The sequence below is a fragment of the Mytilus galloprovincialis genome, chromosome 8, assembly GCF_965363235.1.
Source record: "Mytilus galloprovincialis chromosome 8, xbMytGall1.hap1.1, whole genome shotgun sequence".
Taxonomy (NCBI): domain Eukaryota; kingdom Metazoa; phylum Mollusca; class Bivalvia; order Mytilida; family Mytilidae; genus Mytilus; species Mytilus galloprovincialis.
Genome location: NC_134845.1, coordinates 61,903,886 through 61,925,336, shown reverse-complemented (window position 1 = coordinate 61,925,336; position 21,451 = coordinate 61,903,886). Strand labels below are relative to the sequence as shown.

General features: G+C 31.1%; 1 pseudogene; it reads right to left on the bottom strand.

Moving 5' to 3' along the window:
• Positions 1-5,148: 5,148 nt before the first annotated feature.
• Positions 5,149-21,451, bottom strand: part of LOC143043740 (uncharacterized) — a 43,721-nt pseudogene continuing 27,418 nt past the window's right edge.

The window sequence follows — 21,451 nt, the reverse complement described above, 5'->3', positions numbered from 1 at the left end:
TGGATAAATCATTTGATAGTTTTGAATATTTGTTTATCAATTTACTAAAATTAGGTGGAGGTGTGTTCTTATTTCCAACATATGGGCACTCAACCTATATCAATTTGTGCATGAAGCAAATTGATAGTTGCTAGATACTGAATGATTATACCACAAGAAAGTTTTAACCTGTGCATATAAAAATGACTAAAAAAAATCATGTCTTTTTCAGGACTTCTTATCCAACCATGTAGTATATGTTATTAAGATATGGTTTTCGTCGATGGATGTTCATGAAGGACCTGTAGTACAAAGTATATCACTGGATTTAGCTCTTTGTCTAAGTGTATTATTAAAGTACTTTGCTTTGAGCTCAGTTCATTGTTCTGCAATTTATTGTTTGTGAAATAAAGATTTGACAGATAACTCTCATGTACAAGGATTTGTAGAAGAAGTATTACCTCTATGTACAATGTAAGTAATAGGGAGATAAAAGCATTCTATTTCGACTTGAACCAAACATTATACAAATGTATGTTCACTGAACAAATTTAAAAAAGACCAAATTTTCCCGACAATGCTAATCCCGCTACTAGCAATATGATGCTAGGTTGTTTTAATACATCTGTTCTGTCTACTGATGACTCGGTCCTGAGTGTAAATGGTCCTTTGATTTAATGTTTAAAAAAAATTATAAGGCCTATCTGGACTAATCGATTTCTTAAACTATATTTCATTGTACATGTTCAACATTTTTCATTCATTTGTTTATTTCTTAATTTGTGTGAATTAACATTGTTACAGTAAATATTAATTACTACACCTTCATACCACATCAAATACTGTATTGGTACATGTATCACTTATATTTATATCCATTTAACCAAAAAAAAAATGAAAGGAGCATAATTTTGCATAACTTTTTGAATACTATTACTTTGTAGATATTTAGACATATTAAGACTACTTAAGTAGCTGTTGATAATATTCACTTGACATGCTTGAAATTCTATCAGATTACTTTTGGAGCAGTTATGAGTCTTTGAAGCATGCTCACAAAGGTTCTTTTGGTGAAATCATTGTCATATTGGTCAAAATTTTCTTTTCTTCGACCGGATTTGGAGGAGATATTATCAAAGAATTGAAAAAAAATCAGCACACAGGTTTACTTTCTAGATCATCTAGCCCCAAGCATCATGTCATTGTCATTACTAAAAACCATTTAATGTATTCTAATCTGAGGAATATTTTAACAAAAATTTGTACTAATGATACTGATGATCCACCACAAAATAATATAGGCACGTGCCTACACATAATTTTTTCACAATAATTTTTTTTTCTATCAAAAATTAATAATAAACAACGTTATCTGTAAATAAAAGCCGGTGAAGTTGTCAAAAACTCTTAAATTAACGAATGTCATGTGTACACTAGTCTCTCGTCCTTAGTTAATGGAACAATGGATAGAATTGATTTTTTTACGATTTTACCTCATATTGAAACTAAATTAAAACTAGAACTTTGCTCAGATCATATCACTTCTATCAACAAAAAAACTTAGACACATGAGTTTCTTAATTAGTTGTTGTCAGTTATCAAATAGCTTTTCACTTTGTTTTCACCCGACTTGCCAATGTTGGTCGTCCGTTTGGCTGTGCAGGATGTATAAATACGCAGTCACGCCTGGTCAGAATGGAAACATTAAAACCGATGCCTAGTTGTAGAGAGAATGCAACTCTTTGAGGAGTTCGTAGTTGGTCTACTGAAAGGCAAAATTTATGTTCCTATCCAAAAAACCCTCATTTTCCAATGCATGGCATTTTTAAATTTCCAGACCTTCGTCCTGGACGACACCTATTACAGGACCTAGCTCCAAGTTGAATTTATTATAAAAAAAATCAACGATCCTGAACTTGCATAAATATTTGACACTGTATGTAAAAAAATCAATCAATCAACTGGCTTCCAGTAATTTTGAGTACCCTCAAATCTGCGTGTAATGGCCACATTTATTCAAAATTCCTAAGCCGGTAGGGATTTTACAAAAGAGGATATATAAAGATATACGAATTTCTTGAATTTTGTTAGGCATCGACTATGTCTGTATGTGTTTGTGTGGCTAGGGTGAAGGTTTAAGTTTAAAAAGATTGATGGTTGATGTATAGCCAAAAGGATAGTTCTATTATATAGTAGTATCAGTGTTTACGCGGCGGGTGCCTATTCTTTTTAATGAAGGATCGTCAACAGGGTGTACTGCTTAATTAAAGGGATACGCTGATCTACGCTGGGCAATGCATATTATAAATATCTTTTATATATTACGGGTTATACTGCGTTATTTGAAAATTTCACCATGCAGTCAGATGTTGTGGTACATTATTCATAATTCTTCGAACTTTTCATCATGTATATAATAATTATCATGATTAAATAACCAGTAAATCTTATATTTTTTGTACATAAAATTTTGCAGCTAAAACGCTGAAAACCATTTGCCCCCTGAACCCCCTATTGGTGCCTACAGTTAAATGAATACCTAGCTACGCCCCTGGAACCTACAAAATGTATCCAAAATAAAAGATGGAACATATTCTATCATAATCATTTGGCAACTAATGTAATTACTGTCTCTTCCATGCCCGTCTTGAACATAAAAACTAAATATTAGATAAACAATACTCCTAATTCTCAGGTTGGTTGTCATTGTGCATCACTGTAAAATTACGCCATATAGGAAAACATAGAACTCCCTTTTGTCATAAGACACTGTCAAACATCCAAACATATTAGACATAGCTAGATAATACAATTAATTATCGAATTACTAAGTAAACACATTTCTTGATAAACATCAAGTACAATAATTGCAAACCTAATACTTGATTTTATCCAGTTTTTAGAAATTTTCCTGCGATGACACTTGTGTGGCGTCAATTCACTCGTGTGGCAATGCGTGGTTTTGTTGTGCTGTTTTTGTGTGCCGAAGTGTAGTGGTTAGTGCATCGGTCTACTAAAAACAAAGGTTCCTGGTTCAATTCCGGTTTTGGGATGAAAATTTCACGGACTACATGTTTGGCTCTCCCTAGACACCATATACGAGTATGGCCTTGAGGAAACGATGATAGTTCGTCGGATGAGGAAGATAAAATGCTGATCCGATGTATATTGATTGTAATTATCGTTTTAAATTATTATCAATAAACTTAAAACAGTATTGCTCAAAATTAAAACATTTTTCTCTTGGCAACATTTGGTAACATGCACATCATTGTACAGCAGTTAACGTGTATTTCCGTTTGAAATAAAAATTTGTCGACTTTGACATAGAATGTGTGTGTTGTTGTTTTTTTTTTTTTGGTTATTCGAAAGTGGTGGTCGTGGTAAGTTTGTAATAAGGACTTTTCGCGTCATCATGATCATGGAGGTCCACTACCATTTTTTTAACATGATCTAAAACGTACATGTAGTGACCAAAAGTAGTCGTAGTTGATATGTCAAAAAGTCGTAGTAAGGATTCAATTAGACCTATATAGGTGCACAAGCATTTTATTGGAAACGTGGTGCAATAGGCGAAGCCAATGACAACTATTTTGCTGCGACCTAACTGAGATTTGACTGAGACTATCAGGATTTCACTACGTCTTTATCTCGCTTCTACTACGACATTGATACGATTATACTATAATGACGAAGACAATGATACTCTGTTGTTATGCGTTTGTCGTCCTCAAAACGACATCAATACGTTTCTACTACGTCCTAAATTGCACGACCTCATTATGTTGATATCTATACTTAGCACCACGACCTTTAAGTGTTTTTGATACCCTTAGTGGCACGTTTTCTCAATGAAACGGGTGGGAAAGTGATGATTTTCATAGCAATATAGAGCGTGGAAAGAACGTGGTTCAGTCATGGTAGACTCATATTGAGATCGTAACGCAACCGGGAAAGTCTGTGTTGAAGCTTACATATATTGAATAAGTGGTGATAAGGTATCTTAGGCGTAGCAAGGGCGTGACAAGATCGTTACTAAAACGTTCTACTGCCGTAGCAGAACCATAGGTCGGGCATCCTTTGATGTAGTTACTTTGCACAAAATATCAAATACGCTATCTTTGTGTCTGTGGCAGTGTGGAAGGAATATTTTTGTAATAGAGGTCATTTTCAACATTCATAGTGTAGAATGTTTTTATTGGTGGATTCCTGTATCATTGATATGTTACTCACATATTATCTAATCATATGAAACACTCATCATTGAGGATTAATTACTATTTTTTTTTAATTTACAGGGATTAAAATATCTGTTTAGACAATTGCGTTAGGTCATGGGTTCTAACCTAGCCGGATTAAAACCAAAGACTTTATAATAGATAGTTGCTGCTTTTCCGCTATGGACGCGGCATTACGGAGTAAGAGCAAAAACTGGTCGACTCGGAGTCAGAATATCATCGTGTCCGAGTTAGGTGATATGTCTTCTTGTGGACTACTACTTTATGAGCTAATAAGTTAAAAATCTGGTTCGTCGTGTCGGTGTTGTACAAACAGGGTTAATATTTAAACATTGTTTAACATTAACATGTTCTTAACTTGCCACAAGAAGTTAAGCAACCCTCTATCATCATCATGTTCAAATAGTCGACATAATCTCTTCAAGAACAGTCATATAGTAGAATACCGTAGAAAACTATTATAATTTATGTGGGTGTAAGAAGATGTGGTATGAGTGCCAATGAGGCAACTCTCAATCCAGGAAACAATTTATAAAAGTAAATCAAGGTAACGCCTTGGCTCACACCGAACAGCAAGCTATATAGAGCCCAAACAATTACTAGACAATAAGTGCAAAACCATTTAACGGGAAACCGACGGTTTAATTATAGAAAAAAATTTGGTACGCTACTGACCCAGTAATCGAAAGAGAGTTAGTAAAGTCCATAGGGTGTGAGGCCGGAGTCTATTTGATGTCATGCACCCCCTATGAAATTTACTAATCCTCTTTACGGATTCATAGGGATCACCACGTGACGGCTTCAAACTAATCAAAGCGGGATTATTTTTTAGGGTGCGATAAGTGTCTTTGTGTTTTTCCCAAGTGTAATAAAAGGTAATATATCCGTTGTTGTTTCTCTAGTCGCAGTAAATGTGAAAATTAAGTTTGACTATTGTATTTTATTACTAATAAGCATATACAGTATATGACAAACGATACAGTTCAACAAAACAGCACTATACATATGTAAAAAATAAAAGACCAATCATGAATTAAAAAGTATTTAAAAATAATAATAAAAATAAAGAAATAACTATCACGAATATCATACATTACTATGAGTTCTGTTTAAATATTTAAAAACTACAATGAACAATTTCCAATTGCAAAATTTTAAACAAAAATATACCAATACGAAAGTTTGCATATATGCATGATTTAAAAGTTAAAAGAACTATACTATACATTGCTGAACTTTATTGCTGTTGACAGTTAATCTCTATCTATAATAGTATTCAAGATTATAACCAAAAACAGCAAAATTTCTTTACAAATTACTAATTTGGGGGGGGGGGGGAGACAGCAGGCAGCATCCCAACAAACAGTTGTCAAATTCATCTGAAAATTTCAGGGCAGATAGATATTGACTTGATAAACAATTTAACTCCTTGTCAAATTTATCTAAATGCGTTGTCTCAGAGTTATAAGCCAAAATCTGCATTTTCTGTTTAGCCATGGCGGCAATATTGGTTGATTGTCTGGGTCACCGCACACATTTTTGTAAACAATATACCCTAATTATGATTGTGGATAAGTTTGGTTAAATATGGCCCAGAAGTTCAGGAGAAGAATTTTTTAAAAGATTACAAAAAATTACGAAAAAATTGGTAAAAAAAGTTACTATAAAGGGCAATAACTCCTTTAGGGGTCACATGACTATTTTGGTCATGTTGACTAATTTGTAGATCTTACTTTACTGAACATTATTGCTGTTTACAATTTATCTCTATCTAAAGTCATATTCAAGATAATAACAAAAAACGGCAAAATTTCCTTAAAATTACCAATTTAGGGGCAGCAACCCAACAACCGGTTGCCCGATTCATCTAAAAATTTCAAGGCTGATAGTTCCTGACCTGATAAACACTTTTACCCCGTCAGATGTGCTCTTAATGCTTTAGTTTCAGAGTTATAAGCCAAAACCTTCATTTTACCACTATGTTCTATTTTTAGCCATGACGGCCATCTTGATTGGTTGGATACCCCAATGATGATTGTGGCCAAGTCTAGTTAAATTTGGCCCAGTAGTTTAAGAGGAGAAGATTTTTGTAAAAGTTAACGACGACGGACGAGCTAAAAAGGCATATATTGTTCCCTTAGCTAATCTGCTTATCAATTATATAAACGATGGAAGCGTGTTATTCCTGATATGAGAAACAAAATGTTCTTAGTAAACATAAAGATGGTGCATTGCAGCTTATTAAATTAATGTTCATGCTGGTTCTTAATAAAAGTTTTTCTATGATATTTTCATACTGGCTTTAAATAAATAAAGTATGTTGTGAGTACGAAATAGACTTATTTAGGGGAAAACAATTGTCAAACTTTAGTATGATAAATCAACAACTAGTACATAACTATAACTTAATACTCAAAAATATGTAATAAAAAACTAAAAAAAAATGTATGGTATAAAGGAGAGGTGAGATACCAAAGGGATATTCAAACTCATAAAAAACTGACAACGCCAGTTTATAACATATCACATTTAAATGAGGTACATGTGCTACTATTGAAAACAAATAGCCCATTTAAGTTAACAGAGCGGTTACCCGAATTTTAAAATCAGAAACCTAAATTTGTTTTAATGTGAATTGAAAGAAAATATGCTAAAAAATCTTCAAAAAACCAAACACTTTTGAAAATTTATGAAATATTTAATAATGATAACCAGCCAAGGCTTGCAAGCTTTTAAAACTTGTTGGAAATTCTGAAAAATATTTATCAGCAAAAATAGTTTGACATCCACATTATACTTTAAATACAATTGTATAGAAAAACTGAAAATACCAAATAAATAACAAAGGCATCTATTTACTATCTATTATTATAATCATAAAATTACACTAAGTCGAACATAAGACGCTTGTTGCCTTTATAGTTATATGTGATATACCTCATCTTGTTAAACAGCACCTATATGCCACAGAGTTTCCCAGTTCTGCATGCAACGATTTGTTTTTACTCATACAAGAAGATTAATTCTCACTTGCTAATCACTTAACAAAAATAATTAATTCTTATATAACTCTACGAATAATTCATTAACACTCATATAATGTGGTCGCTCTACAGCATAAAGTACACGTTTGTCAATGTCATTTGCTACTAGGATCATATAGAAGGACGTCATATCAAATTTGGTTTGCGTCTGTAAAATAGAAATTGGGAATTATACACATATATCTATCTATCTATATATTACACGTATTATGCAAAATGAAATGTTCGTACACGTGGTGCCAAAATGACATAAAATCAACAAGAAAGTGTTCATGATACACATATACCCCACTCGCATAATCATTTTATAGTTGCAGTTGAACGTGAAAATGGGATCAAAACTCTAATTTAACACTAAATTTGAAAGACTATATCTAACATGTGTAGTCGATGGCTTTCTCCGGGCACTCCGGCTTCCACTACCAGTAAAAACTGACCGCCCTAAAACGCCTTAATGTGGTGCGTAAAAATGGCGTTAAAATACCAAAAAATCAAACATTTGTACTTTATGAAAGTTTCAAGTTGATTAGACTAACACATCATAACTTATATTGGCCAACACCTTTGACATTAAGCTGGACATAAGGGCGAACTGACATGACGTACGGGAGAACACCGAAAAATTATATGGCCCTGAGTGAGGCATGATTAACATTTGTTTTATTTAGCTTGATTATAAATCATTTGATTTGGAGAATTATATGCCTAAAGCACCAATTGAATGGTCGCCTAATTTAACCTTTTGGCGAGTTTTTTCAGCGCATATCATCGATACAATGTAATTTATTTGTCGCTCACCAGACACATTTGGACATGTTCATGATCTGCTCTCTTGTCGTTTATATCATATGTCTTGTGCATCATGCATTTTGTTTTGTATGACAAACGCGACTTTCAAATATTCATCTGTTATCGTTTCCGTGGGAAGTAAATCTAGTAAAGCGATTCGAACGCATGATCATTACATACTTTTTTCATTTTTAAGAAAGTAAATTTTCTCTAAAATAACTCTGCGAATTAGAAATAAACTTGTCAATAGTAATACTTTAAAAATTCACTTTAGAAACTCGTTCTATAGTTCTGCCTGCAAATCGGCATGACCTGAATAGAATATACTTGTTTTTTTCTGCTATAACATTTAAACACGTTATGCATAGATGATATCACTTATATATTCAAACTGATAAGTCTTAAACAAATTACAGAGTCATGGGAAAAACCATAAGACAATAACGGTTTACAGAGGACAACATAGAAAACTAGAGACTGAGCAATATAATTTCCATTCAAAACTGGTGTCGATTTTAGGTTCTTCGAAAAAGATGATCAGATTCTGTGCCTCATATGTGACACCGAAGTGTTACTTGTGTAAGGACAAACATAAACTTTTGTACACCATGGTCATACTGTACTAAGTTTGAAGTGAATATAATCCTTTTACAAGACAGACGACAATAAATATAGTAACTCACCTGAGATGTGAGTCTTGTGTACTTAAGGAACAGTGTATCCATGCTGAGATAACCATTCAACATATTTTTGCAGTAATATGTAATCAGTGTATGGATATGATAACTTGAAATCTGTTAATGCCTCTTTGAAATTGCCGGTCTTGTAGGTCTTCAAAGTGGAACAGAAATCGTCACTATTGGAAAAGGAAAAACATCAATTAATACAAAAGTCAAGACAAACGTTTTAATACCTACTTAGTATGTGAAATGGTTGGTGGTTACATATAACAGAACTGTTATTAAACGAACTTATTATGTGTCAGAAGTGAATGCAATAAATCACAATACATCATTCCCTGGTTTCTCAAGACCGCACAATCGTGAAGATGTTATTTATTAACTTATGAACACATGATATTTTCACAGTGCTTATTTAACAAATTTGTAAAACTTCAAGCTGCAAAAATAGATTTGTGCATAATACATTATAAATTCTTATAACACAAATCATATTAACTTTACTACAGCAATTCGTCTTTTTATCAATTTCAAAGAGAAAAAACCTGTCCATAAATTCATTTCACTTCCTTTTATACATGTACAGACTTAGCATACGGTGTATTCGACATGTGTGTTATTTTACTTTTGTGTCAATTGTGGTTAAAATTTGAAAGCAATTATGTCTTTTGCATGGTACAGTATACACTAGTTTATATCATCAAATATACATACTTTTGATTTAACTCTAACAGACTTTGCAAATTGGTTTCAGTATCTCCGTGATTTTTTTCTCCTTTCAGCTCTTCTAGAATTCTATAAAAGACGTTTTTAATTTATTAAACATATAAATCTCCTATGTTAACTACTCTGTTTTGAGATAACAAGCTTTTAGAAAACTATTTGAAATTGATGGAATATAATCAAAGAAACTTAAAATTCAGAAATAAAGAAGGGGCTTCGAGCTTGTTTTCGAGAAAAAACCATTTTAAATGTATTGGGAAATAATTCCTTCTAGCCTGCATTCATTTAACATTTAAACCCTTTGTTTAAAAAATTATAAAACATTGACAAGGGTTTTTTGGCAATTACAAATATGATTTTTTTAAACTATATGGTATAAATTTATGAAAGAAAGTAGGGGATAGCAGGAATATTTTATGGCACTACATTGATAAAACTATTCCAATTGTTGATCCCGTATTGCCCATGTTAGTACTCGTCCAGTAATCAGTCTAATTTTGAAGGTCATATTCATTAAAAGGGGACAGGATCGTAGTTACAACACGAGGAACATATCCGTTATCATCTGTGAAACGGATATTGCGTTACGGTGACTCAACTTGTCCCTAAAATTTACGAAGGGATGATTCCAACTTCACCGGTAAGAACTATTGGTTTAATAGCTTCCTTGTAAGTAGTAACCCCCTTTCAATGAAACCATGATAGGAAAGACAAGACCTGGACCGCCGTTATAGCTAGGAGATTCAACCTCCATACAAAGGCGCTGCTGTTATATTGCTACATTGAAATGGAAAGTTAACATCTCGTGTGTCGAAAAAAATTTGTTCATCCGATCATCATTGTCAATTTCTATAAAACATAGGTGGCAAACTAAACCACGAGAGAAAGTGTCCATTGTGCAGAGGTAAGTCAATGTTATAAAATCAAATGTATAACTCATAATTGTGTTTCCTCCAATGTACAACGCAGTGCTATGTATAATAAAATGGTTTGCAGTATACCTTTGCTAAACGTAGGAGCATACCAAAATAGAATTATACAGATAAAGCTTACATTGTTGATCGACTTTCTTTTTTATACCAGGAGATGAAAATGAAGAATAAAATACACTGACGTTGACAAAATGGTAGAAGCTGACAACAGTAAAGATTTCGAATTCATTTCTGAATACAGACGCAGGGTAATATGTGACAAATTAGGGTAAACGAAAGTCTATTGGTTCTAATAACCCTCCGGCTTTTGGATAGTTATTTAATATGCAATTAGTCTAGCTTTGACTAGAGAAATTTGATTCTCACATGGGTTTCTTATGCAGGCAAACCGTTTAATGGTACCATGCACAATTTAGATGTCATTTAGAGTTACCTTTTTTTCCAGTCTTTGATATGTATAATCTCTAAAGGATATCCATGTCCATTCATCCAATCATACACCAATCTGTAAAGTACAATTTTTAAAACTGTAAAATTAGCTTTTATAAAAATTATTTAGTGATTAAGATGAAATTTGATGGTAAAAGGATTAATTAATTAATTAATTGATGAAAATCACGAACCTTTTTTTTTAATTACAAAGTATTACTAAAATTATAAATGTCTTATATTTCTTTTTACCATTGTTTACATTGTCTTTTAAAGGAATTTAAAGGCTGACTATGCGGTATGGACGTTGAAGGCCGTATGGTGACCTATGTATGTTAATTTATGTGTCAAATTGTATTTGCATTTCGAACTCGTATTGGTAAACACGTTAACTCATTGTGAATAACCCATCTTAATCAATTTTTTTAAAATCAGAAATTTGAAAAAAAAAATACTTTTTTCTTAAGTGCTGAAGTTACAAATTATAAAAATAACATTTGGAAATGAAAGGAACTTCATCGTACTTCCCACAGTCATCATTGTATATACTAAAATTTAAGTTTACTACTTAACTATAAATAATCATAATGATTTCGATTTTATCACTTTAACGTCTAAACTGTTGAGGATTTTAATTTTTTTGTTATTTCTGTTTCAAAGAATTTATGATATTTTTATAACAAAGTCACTGCCTAACATTTTTATTGAAATTCAGCGTTGATTCATCCAGTCAATTGAATATATTTGCTATTATTTTTTGCTGTTATTCAGACGGTCTTCTATATCATATAACGTGTTAAACTTTTAAATTTGGTGACCAATTTGGACAGAAGAAGATAATTTTTTTATCACATGAAATGTTTTACTTTTTTTAATAAGACATTACACTGGTAAATCTTTAATTCGTAACATAAATCAAATGCACTTTATAAATATTCCTTTTTTTTTACTTTCTTTTGATAAAAAAGGATATCCATCTAACAGTCAAATTATTTTATGTACCTTGACTGCAAAGGTTTGTCATTGATAATGTTGTAAGTCTTCCCCAGAGTGGTAGACAAGGTATATGTACAGCGAACAATAAAATCAGCCAGAAAGTCCACAGGGGTCATCTCAATATTCCAGTCAACATCAGGTGCAACTTTATATTTGGCACATGCTTCAAGCACTACTAAAGTGGCATTCTGATGATTCGAGACTCCCTGATCAATGTCACCAGCAATATTACCTGTCAAAGATGTGAATGATTCATGAATGTCAAATCTGAATGATTTTGTAATGCGTGCGTCCTGTCTCAAGACATACATGACATAATCAAGTTTACGTTTAGACCGATATGGATATATAAAGGTTGAACTTAACTGACATCAGTTGTACACATGTTATCTATTGTTTTGTACTAAGAAGTAATCAAATTCAGTTTAAAGGGTCAGATGTTGCTTAAACCAACCTTTCTAGTAGAGGAAAAAATAATCACTGTAAAATCTATCTGTATTTGTCTAGTTTGAAATTCTCTTACAATTTAGTCATTATAATATTATTTTTAGCTTAGAAAAAAAACAATTAGTCTAAATCTGTATATCTTATACTTTCTGTACAAATAAACATGGGGACTGATAATTGGTATATTTTCTCATGAGTGTATTGTTTATATTAAAATAATATCCATTAAAGAGTAAAGATTGCTGTGTGTTTTTGCATAGCACAATAGAAAAGATATACGAGGAAAACATAGCAAACATTGTCAGTTTGTTTTGAATATTAGATGATCTGAACTTATACAATACTGTATCTCCTATTCAACATGTACAATATAAAAAACTCATCTAATTATAATTGTGTTGGAGTATGCAAAAGCGACTGTTTTTGACGTCTGTTTTTTTTTTCTCTCTTTGCTGGGGTACTGCATGTACTATCTTTCTGACATGCATCCATATATTTTTATTCATACTTTCTTTTTTCAAATTATTTTTTCTTTCATGCAATGCCCTTTCCATTTTTTTTATGCAATACCAAAACTTTCAATAAACACTATATACTTTTTATAATTACAACTCGCCTTTTCTGCACACGACGACCGTTAAGAAATAGTTTTTATAAACACACATTTGGCAAAATAGTTACTCATTTATATAATCTAGGACATATTTCTCATATAGCTTTCATAAATTACCTTTCCGCACATTTTGCCAATAACTAGATAATATTTCCACTTTAACTGAAGTGTTTCTTGTGTTTATTTTACAAACAAGCATTTAATTATATACTCTTCTTTGTATTTTAAGTCGTAAATATTTCCTTGCATTACAGATAAAGGCAACAGCAATAAAACCGCTTTTCGATATTCATATATCGATTGAGAAAAACAAATTCCGGGTTTCAAAATAGAGAAGCATTTGTTTGAAGTATTTACTTAACATCTCCCTTTTTAGCAAGTCACATGTAGACACAATACAAAACAACCTATAGATTATACAAATTGTCAAATCCCTCCAAACGTTTTCAAGGATTATATCTGATTATTTTCAAAAATGATATAAGATGGCCGTATGCGTACACCTGTATTTCTGTTCATTTCCAACTACAATAGACATAAGGATAAACTGCAGTGTTCATATTACCTAATCTATAGATAACACAAGGAATTGCTTTCTTTCGTGCGATATGGATCAATTGTTCTGCTACCCACTTCGATTTTGAGTATCCATCTATTAATTTTTTATCAAAGTGCTCTATGTTTTCATCTTCGGAACAATCTAGGTTTCCATCAGGGAAGACTGAATTAGTACTACAAATACAAAACTCAAAAATTCTAAAGGTAATCGGGTAATACTTTTTCCTAGCATACTATACACGTAATATATAGATACGATACATATTGGTTTTTTTTATATGAATTGTCACAGCCACTATCAACGTTTAACATGTTTAATTAACCTGAGTATTTGATTGTCATAATCTACTGCTTTCAAGAATTTGGTTAGGAGTAGGAATACAACAAAAATGAATGTATTTTCTAAAGTATGAGCTCTTCGAAGTTTTTACACCTTTGGAAAATAATAGGTGGAAACTTATAAAAAATCGATAATAATTTTTGTGTAAAGATAACATTTGTTTAGCATGACATATTATTTGTCTGCCGTTAAGAAAGGATCCGCGTGAATTTTCATTTTTCAAATTGTGTTAACTCTGTTTGGAATGTGATTATTCTTTTGTCATTGTGTTTAAACAATGTAATAAGTTAGTATGGACTTTTTATTGGAAGCCACTGTTTTTGGACGTCTGATTTTTTTTTTAAACCTTTTCTCACTGCTTGGGTACTACAAGTACTATCTGAAATATGCATACATGCCTTTTTATTTATACTTCATTGCTACAAATTGTTCTTTATCATGCAACGTCATTTTCATTTCCTTTAACAATATTTAAATTTATTTAAAAAACGCTAAATAAAATCAAAACTCAATTGTTCTATACCTGAAAACAGTAAAGAAATATTCTTCGTAAGTACATGTTTTTTTTTCTTTCAATTTTATAGTTCATTCCATATTTCTCATATAGTTTTGATAAACTCCCTTTCCTAACTTAGATTTTTCTATTAAATATTGTAACTTCTCACTTAAACTTTAAGGTGTTTCTAATGTTTACTTGACGTATAACATTCACATATATAATAATTCTTCTATTTATCCCAGTTTCCATTACAAATGACAGCATTTGTTTCAAGATGTTGCTCAATAAAAAAACATATGTAGATAACAATATATATTACATGTACCTGATATAATGTATTGGCTTTATTTTACCAGTACATGAGAACATCACAACATTTTCTGTTCCAGTCACATTGGGAAATACAAAAGCCTGAAACAAATGAATTTGTATCAATTAAATCACCAAGCAAGCCACCTACGTCTGTTTATTTAAATTTGGTACAACATTTTGGTCTACAGACCTTGCGTGTAGCATTAGAAAAACGGAATACAATCACTTTCCTACAACGTCAAACTAGTATGAAAATGGAAAATACTATTATGCAATGTTGGATTGGCAAATACGTATATGTTACTGAAAATTTTATTATTGAAAGCTTATTAGTTTACTTGCAGTGTAAGTTTAATTCTTAAATATCATAATAAATTCTTTCAAATACAGCAAATATGTTCAACACTTTATACAATGCCATAAAGACTTAACGCCAACGTACATTTTCAATTTTTATTATGTGTAAATTTGTTTTGAAATTCTAATTTCATGTATTTTAACAACTTAATATTGGTCTAAACGTCTTAATTTGCTACCATCATATGACCTATCTATAGATATTAAACCCTTTGTATCTGAATTTTAATACAAATATGCTACGTACATACATGACATATATAAACTATTCGTGTCATTAAGATAAAATATATACTTTACCGGATAAGGTTGGTCTCTGTTTATATAAGCCGCAGCATGTATGATGAAATCTATATCACTTGATTGAGTATGATATGATTCATCCGTCATACCAAATTTCATCAATGATACATCTCCTTTAATAAATATTCTAAGTTAATGTTTACGTTAATTTCTAATGTGGCAAAGATACTACATTTTCAATAAAATACTTTCTATCTATTATGACCTTGTTTTTCAAATAACCAATAATAGAATTTTATAATTTAAGTAGAGTTGTCAAAACGTTGTTGCTCGTATCTTAAATGTTCAATAGTAGGACTCGCACTTTTTTATTCTAGATAAGTCCAGTCCAACCGTGCATCCTTTTTATCCACAAACAAGAGCGGACATACATACACAAATGTTATTCATACATAGAATTAATGCAGACAACACTTAACACGGCGAAAAGAAAAACAACAACAACAAAACATTCATATAAAATATCATTCGTCAAAAAACACTGGAGGTGTAAGCCTGTTTGAGTGTACTGCTCCTCGTCTTACACCGTCGTAATACAGAAACATTTGAACATAGTAGCGTTAAAACTGAAGAACAAAGATCTAGAATGTGGTTATCACAAGTGAAACATATATCTGGTCATCGGTGACACAATCATTTGATAACGGCTAATACAATTCATTCAAACTTTACCATTTAAAAGCACTGATGCAACAGCTTTCTTGTACGTAGTAATCATTCTCCATATACGTCATGATTGGAACATAAGTATACATTTTGGGGCTCCTTAAAGCTTGTTGTTCTGTTTGAACAAATGCTCCGTGCTAAAAACAGTACCTTGACCTATAGTGATTTTACTTTTACAAATTGTGACTTAGATTAAGAGTCTCATTAACACTCATACCACATATTCTAATATCTATATAATCATACATATAGTAGTAAACACATTTAAATGCTTTTAATAAGAAATTTAACTTAGTTCGACGATTTTCATAAGTTTGTTCTTATTTTAAAATATATGAGATTGTATAAAATTATTCTGTAGATTTTTCATTTAAACAATGATATCCTACCTTGTATAATATCCACTCTTTCTGCAAACTTGGACTGCACCAAAGTTTGTTTTTGTGAAGTATTGCCTTGATATGGTGGCAATATTCCAAACCGACGTAATGACTTTTCAAGTCTTTCGTATGGTGTCGTGTCTTGTACTTCCCTTACCAAACATATTATAATACACTGAAACAATATAAAAACTCCAAACAAAATGGCCATTATAATCTCCTTTGGGTTTATCATTAATGATGACTACATTATATTGGCATTATATCACAATCATAAAATTTGCTAGATTTGGCGTCATGTTCTAAACCTGGTGTCTATATACAAATACGTCTGAACATTGTACAAAACAAGATCAGTATTAAAGAGGAAATCATTGGCCTGAATTGTAATGATACAAAGGCATAACATCACTACAAAATACAAGATACATTTCCAGAAGAAACAGAGGACAACATATCTGGGTAAATATTTTAAGTGGTGTCCATTTAGAAAAAGTTCATGCTTTAATTTATAATAATTCAAAATACAATTAAAAAAGAGTTGTTCTTCGTGTTTATATATATGACTTTGTATATTTCATACAACTACCCATGATATTGTGCTTCAAACTATATATTTAGTGTCCCGACAATTAAGAAAAATAGAATATCATTATTATGAAACGTACACGACGGATATGAAGATGGTAATCTGGTGGTATTGGATAATTACATTGAACACAAGTTTTTCTGATAGTTATTAATGGCTAAAATATTATCTAGAGGGACAATTTGTAATAATTTAATATGATAAGAATTTTATTTACCAATTTGGAGAAATATACCCGGTTCTTAAACGTTTTACGCGGAAAAGACGATACTAGTTTAAACACTCAAAAGATTTTCATTTTGATTTTTTTTAAATCCTTATAGATTATATATTTGAAGTAGTCATTGGGAATAGCTACATATCAGATCATTCACATTTGAAGAGAGAAATAACAACTGGATAGCTTTAATATCAACATGTTATTCAGTTTAAGTTTAAGAACAAGTCTTTTTTTGTTTACCAAGGTACCATACATATAGATGACGCAGCAGAAAAAAGATCGAAAAAGTATAATAAATAATAAATAAGGTTGTCGGAAATTTGACAAACATACAGTTCCCAATGTTTCAAACAATTCTTAGTCAAAATTATTTATTATAGTTTGACTACAAACGATCTATTCCTTAAAATGAACCTTGTAAACTGTAAACTATGTACATGTTGCATCGTGCCATCATGACCATGAAACATTTGATTTTAAGGTTGTTATCATGAAGCCAACATATTTGAAATAAAACATGATATAATGCATATCAAAGTTTATTCATATACAGACATTTGGTTGTGCATAATTAAATGTAATAACTTATATAATGTGTATTTATATATTTGAATGTAAATATATGTATAGGAGTATGTCACGATATATATTTGTTCTTGTTACATTATTACATATGATATCAAATATAATTAAATTGATATTATAAAAATGAAATCATTATGATCATACTTAGTCCATACATTTAATATGCAATAGCGTATTATGCTTACAAGTTGTAGTGTGCGTGATTATTGAACTCGAAGATAAATGTATAAACACATGCATTTTTAAGACACAAGAATACCTGCAACCCTCGCAAGGTTTATATTTAATGTTTGTTCTATTTGCTATACGTAGTTATTCTTACAAGCTTATTATTATATAGTTTTTATAATGATTGAAGAAAAAATCTATCCAAATCTTAAAAAGAAAATGAAGAAATCAGATAATAATACTTTAACATTATTTACAAGTAAATACTACGATCTTTACAGGTATTAAATATGACTTGTATAGAAAACTCCCAAAACTATCATATAATACAAAAATGTGTTGAAAATCACATCCCTGCTTTGGTTACAAAGCACATGCGTATCAATTGAAACTTTCATTTTTTATTAAAAAAAAATCGAAAATATCAGTTTTATTACTTTCTACAAAGAAAAGAGATTTATTATCCAAATACAATTTTTACATTTCCCTATTTGTTTGTTTTTTTCTTTTCTCAATTTAGATTCCTTGACTGCACAAATGAAATATGAACTATGGTCATAGATACTCATCAAATAAAAATAATATCTACTAATAAGTAAACAAAAGACATTTACAAGTATTACTAAGCTAAAACTATCTGAAATATTGTCATTTTGCATGGGCATATTTAAGTTGTTGTCACTGATTGTATTGCACGGTGCCAATTTTTGTTGACGTAATAAGATATTGGTGTACATTCAAACAATATTATATAATAAATAATAAAATAGATAATAATACATTTCTTTTAATATTGGTTCATATACTGATTGTACATTACACAATACATAATATAAATTTACATTAGAAAATTCAATGAAAAGCAATGCAGTTGGATTATGAGACACATATTTACAAACCATTTTAAGTTTATATGTTCATAACATTTTTTTTTAAACTATCGCTTTGGAAAATTATAAATAGATTTATCATTTAAATTAATACAAATTCAATTAATCAATCAAAATGATCGATCAAAAATGACTCTCATTTTTAAAATTCATTTAAATATCACATTACTCAAAGTAGTAGATTTACAGGAATATTTAAACTATAAAAATTAGTATTCAAACGTAAAATAACTTTCGTTTCACAAAAGAATTACACATACTTTTGCTTGAAACTGCTATTCATAGTAACTGTTTCAACTAATTTCGAATCCTCGTTGACAAAATCAAGTACTTTTCGATCCAACACACTTGTTCTTACAATTACACAAAGTTTGTTATGAACAGAAACTAGTGGCCTGACATACCTTCTGGTTTCGGTAGATAGCTGTAGCGATCCGGCGTGTAACAGAGCAATATCGCGTTTATGTTGTTTACGTTGGTCAGCGGTTAATAGGTATTGGTACACTGCCATGTTTATATATAAACGTACATCGTGTTAAACAATATAAAATAACAACAACAACAAAAAAACAACTGCCTAGCTTCATATACAAAAGGAGATTACATTTATCTAATGAATAAAAGAATAATAACAGGTTTAGATCCAACGCTGCTATTTTCACAAAACATGTCAAAGTTCCCTCCTTGTCGCACATAGCATGGATAAAATCATTAATGATTGTATTAAGGTTGGGAAATGTCTGAGTCCGTTAAAAATAAAAATAAAATTCAAATATCTCCATTAGAAAAAAAAATTGCAAAGACGAAAACAAATGAAACTACGGTTGCTTGCTTCGCTATCTTCAGAACAAAGGGAACAGTTTGAAAGTCCTAAATACTGTAATATATCAAAATCCAAGTCTTGTAGTAGATCGGTAAAAAATCCAGGTAATTTTTTTTTTTTACACGTAAATAAACATTTACATGTGTTAAGACATACATATTCTTAGTAATGTATTTCAATATAAGGTAGTGTTTCAGACCTGTTAAATTACTGATAACATTAATATTGATGAATCGTATTCAAGATCGTTGGATTGCAATTATGCTACAGTTCATTATTACTCCGTTTATTGATGAAATGTTGCCTGCGTCTTAAATTGTACAACATAGGGAAAACTAATGGGGAAGCATTACAAAATGAAATACAATTCTTTTAGTATGACTTGTTTTCACCTATAGTATGTGAACTTTGCAAATGTGTCGCAGTAGCAATCATGCCACATCTTTATGTTTTAATATTGATTTTTACTTTTGAGTTTGCACTTTAAATAATTTTGTTTCAATGATTAAGCTTAAGTATTACCTCTGTTTGTAGTAACAGTTCTCTCAGTATGAAAGATCCAAGAAATCCAGTTGCACCTGTCAGTAAAACTTTTCCATGTGTGTAGTTTTTGTTATTATCTATGCTACTTTTTTGATACCAAAAAGCTTGTATCTTTTGATCGAAGCTACAAAAATCAATAATTAAATTACATGTTTAAAACCATACATACTCATGTTAAAATAATGTAACTTTTACGTAATACATAACGAAGAAATTTAAAACCTGCATTGCTGGAGATAAAATAGGGTCCTAACTTGTAAAAAATTGTATTCAGCAGAATATTTAACAAAATTAAAATTATTAACATAAATCATTTTCCTTGAAGTGATACCACCTGTCAAGTATTCATTGAAAATTATTTAAAATTGTCAATTTTACTTGATTGCGTCTATAATGTTTAAAATAATCCTAGTAACAGCATGAAACATCCTAACAAAATTAATCATTAAACACAAACAAGTCCTCCGACACACTAGACCAAGATCGCATCACGCACAGCGCGATCTAAAATAATTTCCAATCGTGATGAGGTCACGGTATGGGCGGCTTGAAAATGTTAATTGTCATTGATTTCAGGATATTACTATGTCCTCATAACGCTTTTACAACGATCCCACTTCAATTACGATTATCACGATCTTACTATGCTCATCGAGATCTCATAACGACCATATCATAATTTATACAATTTCATCACGATCTTGCCAAAATTTTATTGTTATTATAACACGTTCTGACCACGATCATTTTTCGATCATATCATGGACGTACCCCGATCTTACTTGGCTGTCACCAGTAACGTTAACAAAGTGTTCCATATAAATACTGCTCCGTTCTTTCTATTTTTCAGAAATACGTAGATTTCTCGGTATAAATATCTGTCAGAACTCTTGGGCGTGGTGATAGGGGTTATGATATACCAATCCAGCCTTAATCACAACTTATTGCTTGTATATCAATGTCAAATGACGATGTTTCAAGTTAACAATAGTGGTGATGACACAGTTGTGTCATTCATGTGTGGGCTATTAGAGTTTTAATATGATTTTGTGACGTCGGAAATGAGCATGACTGACACACAAAGCATTATGAGAACGGCATAAGCGTGCTAGAAGCGAACTTATTTCTTGAACGGCATGGTATAGACGTATAGTCGTAGTGCAAGCGTTTGGGTCGCGGTTAGAACTTTGTTGTCAATAAAAACAAGTTTATATTGTGGTGACTTTACGGTATGACTTTTATGTTCACGATGCTACTACGTTATACGTCCTCAATATGCTTCTACAAAGAGCATGATAAGATTAAACACGCTTATTTTGTGACCTCACCACGATTAGCACGATTTTAA